The following is a 6,768-nucleotide window of genomic DNA, read 5'->3' as shown; positions in this document are numbered from 1 at the left end:
GCCTGGGCTGTGGGCCCCGCCCTACTGACCTGGAGCCGGTCTGCCTCCCCGGCCTGGAAGAGGCTGTGGATCAAGCCTAACCTCGGCTTTGGGGAGCACAGAGGCCCCAAGACGTCCTCGGGGGCTGCTGGGCTTAGGCTCTGGGGCTTAGAAACCTTTTCAAGCCTGAAGCGGCGGCATCCAGGGTCCCTGCCGCCCAGTGCCAGCCTGGACCCTGGGCACCTCTGTGCTGGGCCCGGCACCCCCACCCTGCCTCCCACAGCCATGGTGTCTCCTCAGGTCAGGTCCAAAGGGGCTGCAGCCAGGCCCAAAGGCCCAGCCCAAGTCCCACGGCTCTTGCGGGGTCTGGGTGAGGCCTGCCCTGCTGGGAGCCCAGGAAGCTGCGACCCTGGAGCTGGAAGTCTGGTTGGGGGGTAGCAGGGTTGGGGGGTAGCAGGGTCGGGGGAGAGCAGGGTGGGGCGGGTACAGGGTAGAGGAGCCGGCTGGAGGAGCCCAGGGAAGGCTGGCGGTGCTGGGGATATAGGGGACTGCAGGAGCTGGTACATCACCGCATGGTTCAGCCGCTTTCAGCACATCCTGCCCCAGAAGGATCTCGGCCAGGGCATGGGCTGCCTTCAGGGTCTGGCAACACCAAGGAGCCAAGGTAGGCAGTAAACCAAGGCCACAACCTCCTTAGGAGCCTCCACAACCAGGGTGCGCAGCTGAAAGAGGAAGGAGGCCCCTGCGGAGAGCAGGGTGGGCAGGAGTGGGTGGCCAGGACAGGTGGTAACCAGTGAGGGGCGGTGGGGACCTGGGAGCCACAGAGGAGCCGGCTCAGCCACCCCTGTGCAGGAGGCACCTGGGGCCTGTGCTCAGGCCTCACCCAGGGCTGCCCTACGCCCACATCCTGCTGACAAGCCCCCAGGACCAGCATCCCTACCCAGCTGCTCTGTGCAGAGGGGACAGGAGGCCAGACAAAAAGATGGACAAACACACACACAGATTCACACACACACAAACAGACACACCGCACAGAAAAATACGCGTGGACACCACTGAGACACATGCAGGCACCACATACTCAGAGACACACAGACACATCACACAGAAAAATATGCATGGACGCCAGAGACATACACACGCAACCACCACACACTCAGACACAAACACACCACACACAGACTCACGCAGACACACAGAGAAAAATACACATGGACACCACTGAGACACATAACACTCAGAGACACGCAGTGCACTCTGGGAAACAGGACGGTTCCTCCAAACCAGTGAAGGGCCCCGGAAAGCATGAGCAGCCCTGACATGTATGGAGGGTCCAAAGGCTGCGGGAACTTGCCCGTGAGTGACCTTGGCCTGGAGAACTCCCCGGCCTCAGTTTCCCCACTTGCTGATGAGGACAAATTGCAGGGGCATGAGCAGCTGCTGCTCCCCCACCCCTGGGCAGGTGGCCGAGTGGCCTGCAGGCTGGGTCTCCAGGCGGGGACCCTCCCCTCTTCCTCCCCACCCACGGAGCCTTGGCACAGACCCCACTCTCTGGGGCCTCTGTTCACACCCCACACTTCCCTGCTGTCCTGAACGCCCCTTGGGAAACTTCAGCTCCCCTGGGCCAGCAGGTCTCACCCTCCCTGCCCAGTGGGAGCCCAGACCCAGACTGAGGCTGGCTGGGGGACATGGAGGAGCCTGTGGGCCGGGGGAACCCAGAAGGGGGCAGGACAGAGCTAGCCGTGACTGCTTTCCTTCCTGCCTTCTAGAAGATCGTCTAGGACCTGAAGGCAGAGGAAAGGAATCCCACGGCCCGTGGGCCGCTCAGCCTGGGTAGACCCTGCCCCAAGGTCAGTAGACAACAGGGAGACCAAGGGAGGCTGTGTCGCAAGAGCAGCAAAACCTGGAAGGTCCCAGTGAGCCAGGTATGCACTTTGGAGGTGGAGTTTGCAGAGTGCCTGGACCCATCAGTCTCCCACACAGCGAGGGCGTCCTAACTGATTCCTACCGACTCCACATCATGTGATAGAAATTCATTAATATGCATAACAAATGACGACATGCAAGCAGGAAAACATTTGCAATAATACAGCAGGTTGATGTTCTCAATACAGACAAAGCTCATATAATTGACACAAAATATTAATAGAAAAATTGTCAAAGGGCAGAAACCGATGACTCAAGGAAGAATATAAATAGCTAAGAAGTAAATGATCAATAATAAAACTAGAACATAATCAAAGAAATTTAAAATTATTAATACACTCCTCCCAGGCAAAATAGCAAAGAGAGGTGGGACATGGTGGCTCACGCCTGTAATCCCAACACTTTGGGAGACCGAGGTGGGAGGTCCTTCTGGGGAGAGGAAGAGAGGAAAGTGCCCAGGCTTCCCAGACACTATTCCAAAATCATTAAAACGCACACCCCAGGCCCAGCACGGTAACAGCCACCTGCAGACCCAGCTACTCGGCAGGCTGAGGCCAGAGAGTCCTGAGTTTGAGCCCAGCCTGGGCAAAGTAGCGAGATCCCCCATCTCAAAAATAAAATAAAATGCATGGTTCCTCATGAAATGTAAGGCTTTTTTTTTTTTTTTTTTGAGACGGAGTCTCACTCTGTCGCCCAGGCTGGAGTGCAGTGGCGCAATCTCGGCTCACTGCAAGCTCCGCCTCCCGGGTTCACGCCATTCTCCTGCCTCAGCCTCTCCGAGTAGCTGGGACTACAGGCACCCGCCACCACACCCGGCTAATTTTTTTGTATTTTTAGTAGAGACGGGGTTTCACCGTGGTCTCGATCTCCTGACCTCGTGATCCGCCCCCCTCAGCCTCCCAAAGTGCTGGGATTACAAGCGTGAGCCACCGCGCCCGGCTAAAATGTAAGGCTTTGCTATAAAAATTTTGAGAGGCCAGGTGTGATGGCTCACGCCTGTAATCCCAACACTTTGGGAGGCCAAGGCAGGTGGATCATGAGGTCAGGAGTTCAAGACCATCCTGGCTAACACGGTGAAACCCTGTCTCTACTAAAAATACAAAACAATACGCCGGGCCTGGTGGCAGGTGCCTGTAATCCCAGCTACTTGGGAGGCTAAGGCAGAGAATCGTTTGACTCCAGGAGGCAGAGGTTGCAGTGAGCCGAGATCGCACCACTGCACTCCAGCCTGGGCGACAGAATGAGACCCTGTCTCAAAAAAAATAAAAAACACCGGGTGTGCGGTGGCTCATGCCTGTAATCCCAGCACTTTGGGAGGCGGAGGCGGGCGGCTCACAAGGTCAGGAGATGGAGAACATCTTGGCCAATATGGCGAAACCCTGTCTCTACTAAAAATACAAAAATTAGATGGGCATGATGGTGCACGTCTGTAATCCCAGCTACTCAGGAGGCTGAGGTAGGAGAATCACTTGAACCCGGGAGGCAGAGGTTGCAGTGAGCCTAGATCGCACCACTGCACTCCAGCCTGGGCAGTGAGAGTGAAACTCCATCTCAAAAAAAAAAAAGTACTTTTTATAAATTTGCTTTTGAAATAATTTGGATACTACAGCGACCCTGCTGACCACAATAGCCGAGACTGGTGGGCAAATCACCAGACATTTCTGGGTTTCCTGGAAAGTAGGAGAATCCACTTTGTAAACTGCTCTCAAATTTATGAACTCCGTGTGGACAGTGAACTCAGGCACCAGGCAGATGGCACTCCACTGCGTTAATTTCACTTCTAAGTCTTTTATAATTTTCTTTCTTCCTTTTTTTTTTTTTTTTTTTTTGACGGAGTCTCACTCTGTCGCCAGGCTGGAGTGCAGTGGCCCAGTCTCGGCTAACTTGCAAGCTCTGCCTCCTGAGTTCAAGCGATTCTCCTGCCTCAGCCCCTCCCAAGTAGCTGGGACTACAGGCACGCGCCACCACGCCCGGCTAATTTTTTTTGGTATTTTTTGTAAAGACGGGGTTTCACCGTGTTAGCCAGGATGGTCTCGATCTCCTGACCTCGTGATCTGCCCGCCTCGGCCTCCCAAAGTGCTGGGATTACAGGCGCGAGCCAACGCACCCAGTCTTTTTTGGGGGGGGGAGGGACAAGGGTCTCACTCTGTTGCCCAGGCTGGAGTGTGGTGGTGTGATTCTAGCTCACTGCAGCCTCGACCTCCCAGGCTCAAGCCATCCTCCCACCTCAGCCTCCGAGTGGCTGGGACCACATGCACCATCACCGCACCCTGACTGGCTCCCGGGGGCGCTCCGTGCCCCTCCTCCTGCCCCACTCCTCTGGGGACATCCCCACCAAAGACCCCGCGGGAGGAAACAGTCCCAGCCTCTGGTCCAACCCGGCTGCGGGCGCCACGGGAAGGAGGCTGCCATCAGCCTCCTGAAGCTTTAGGAAGGTTCATACAACGGAAACAAAAACAAGTTAAAGTTTAACAAAACGTAAAAGTAAAATTTATTTATTTATGAGATGGAGTCTCGCACTGTCGCCCAGGCTGGAGAGCAGCGGCGCTATCTTGGCTCACTGCAACCTCCGCCTCCAAGGTTCAAGCGATTCTCCTGCCTCAGCCTCCCCAATAGCTGGGACTACAGACACGCGCCACGAGGCCTGGGTAATTTTTTTGCATTTTTAGTAGAGATGGGGGAGTTTCACCATGTTGGCCAGGCTGATCTCGAATTCCTGACCTCAGGCGATCCGCCCGCCTCAGCCTCTCAAAATGCTGGGATTACAGGCGTGAGCCACCTCTCCCGAACAAAAGTAATCTGCTTTTTTCTTTTGAGAGGGAGTCTTGCTCTGTCGCCCAGGCTGGAGTGCAGTGGCGCGATCTCAGCTCACTGCAACCTCCGCCTCCCGGGTTCAGGTGATCCTCCTTCCTCAGTCTCCCAAGTAGCTGGGATTACAGGCGCCCGCGACCACGTCCGGCCAATTTTTGTATTTTTAGTACAGACGAGGTTTTACCATGTTGGCCATACCAGGCTGGTCTCAAGTTCCTGACCTTGTGATGCGCCGGCCTCGGCCTCCCGAAGTGTTGGGATTACAGGCGTGAGCCACCGTGCCCGGACCAAAAGTAATCTCTAAAAAGCCCTTTAGCCGTAACTTCATTCCTGAAAATTATCTGGGAAAGCAACGCTAGGAAAACGCTCGACGAAGTTCCAGAGCCGGGGGACCTCGAGGCCGCAGGTGCGCCCGGGGTGTCTTGCTCGGGACGTCCCCCAGCAGCCCCGACGCCAGCCTGGATGCGAAGGCCCCGCCCCGGGGCGCGCCACAAGCCAATCAGCGCCCTGAGGCGAGTCCTCACTCCGCGCGGCGGCCCCTCCCCCCGCAGCTCCCTGCCCAGCTGCCGGAGCAGCTTTCCCTCAGGCTGGGCGGAGCGTGGCCACTTCCGCCAGGAGGCGCCTTTGTGTCTTCTAAGTTAAGCCTACTCAGTGGATTTCTTATTCCTTGAACCCAAACCTGGGCAGTAAACCCTCCGGGGCTTAGAGGCCGCTGCCTCCACAGACTGGCCGATCCCGCCCTGAAGTGACGGTGGTGGAACAGCCCGGGCGGCCGCGGGGGGGTGGGAGCGCTGGTTCCCCCCCGTCTGCGTTCAGTAGAACGGCCCGGGCGGAACCAACGGGCCGCGGGGGTGCACTGAGCGCGCCGTCTTCCTCTCTGTCTGCCTGCAGTGGAACGGCCCAGGCGGAACCAACGGGCAGCTGCGGGGAGCACTCGGAGCGCCGTGTCCCTCCCCGTTTGGCTGCAGTGGAACGGCCCGGGATGGACCAACAGGCGGCCGCGGAGGGGCACTGGAAAGCTCCGTGTTACCCTAGAACTTAAAAAAAAAAAAAAAACTCCGTGTTTCCACCCCCGTCTGCCTGCAGTGGAAGGGCCCGAGCGGAACCAAAGGGGAAGGGGGCGCTGAGCGCGCCGTGTTTTTCCTCCCGTCTGCCTGGAGTGGAACGGCCCGGGCGGAACCAACGGGCAGCCGCGGGGGCGTTGTGGGCCGTGGCGCGTTCCCCGGGCTCCTCGGCTCTGGGGCACTGAGGAGCCCGATGCCGGGTTCTGCGCGTCATTTCCGGTCCCGCGGGCGCCCCGTGAAGCCCACCTGGATCCGCCAGCCCTGTGCCACTCCCCAGTGCCGAGCTCCGAGCTCCCTCCGCGGCCTCGCGCCCGGCCCCTCCACCGCGAGCCTCTCAGGCCCCGCCCGCAAGCGTCCCTTTGTTGTGAAGACGCCGGGGCTTAGACGGGGGCGCCCGAGCGCGGGGCCTAGCGCTATGCCTGCGGCGGAGACTGCATCAGGCTGTCGGTGGGTTCTGCTCGGTGATCGGTGCTGGGTCCTGCGAGGTCGGTGCTGCGTGCTGGGTGCTCGGTGCTGGGTGATGGGTGCCGGTACTGATGCTGAGTGTGCGGGCGTCCGGGGTTTCCCTGCCCGGATTCGCTCCTGGGGGTCCTTTCTTATGGCTGGCGCTGTGCGCGGAAAACGCCGGTGGAGTTTTCCGGGTTGGCTTTAAGCGTTTTCACGTCCGGGAGTCCACGGTGACCCCCACGCCCTGAAGCCCGGGAACGCGGTGTGCGTGGCCGCAAAAAACACACACACGCACAAAAACACGCAAAAAAACTAAAGCAAAACTCCCGACAGACGAGCCCCGTTCGGTGCCTTTTCTTTCTTTCTTTTTTTTTTTTAATGGAGTGAAATCTGCTTTGCTCAGGAAGCCTGCAAATCACATTTTCAGGCCAAACGAGGCAGTATTTTAGAAAGGGTCGCTGAGGCAGGAGTAGGAAGGCTTTCCACTCCACTCACGCATTTTCAGTGTAGGCAAATCATAAAACGGAGGGCAGAACGAAAA

The 6,768-nt window shown here is 57.9% G+C and overlaps 1 protein-coding gene across 2 annotated transcripts in view; it reads left to right on the top strand.

The window, feature by feature from the left end:
• The first annotated feature begins 5,716 nt into the window (after positions 1-5,716).
• The window catches only part of SLC35E2B (solute carrier family 35 member E2B), a 34,497-nt gene continuing 33,445 nt past the window's right edge, over positions 5,717-6,768 (top strand). The window contains exon 1 of one of the 2 annotated variants that reach the window (XM_030805128.1): positions 5,717-6,227. The gene's annotated coding sequence lies outside the window, so the exon portion shown is untranslated. Of the gene's footprint in view, positions 6,266-6,768 lie in introns of both variants that reach the window. The other variant, XM_030805129.1, reaches the window with a different exon arrangement.

This window comes from Nomascus leucogenys, chromosome 24, assembly GCF_006542625.1.
Source record: "Nomascus leucogenys isolate Asia chromosome 24, Asia_NLE_v1, whole genome shotgun sequence".
NCBI lineage: Eukaryota > Metazoa > Chordata > Mammalia > Primates > Hylobatidae > Nomascus > Nomascus leucogenys.
The sequence above is the reverse complement of the archived record's forward strand: the minus strand, read 5'-3'. Positions and strand labels throughout refer to the sequence as shown.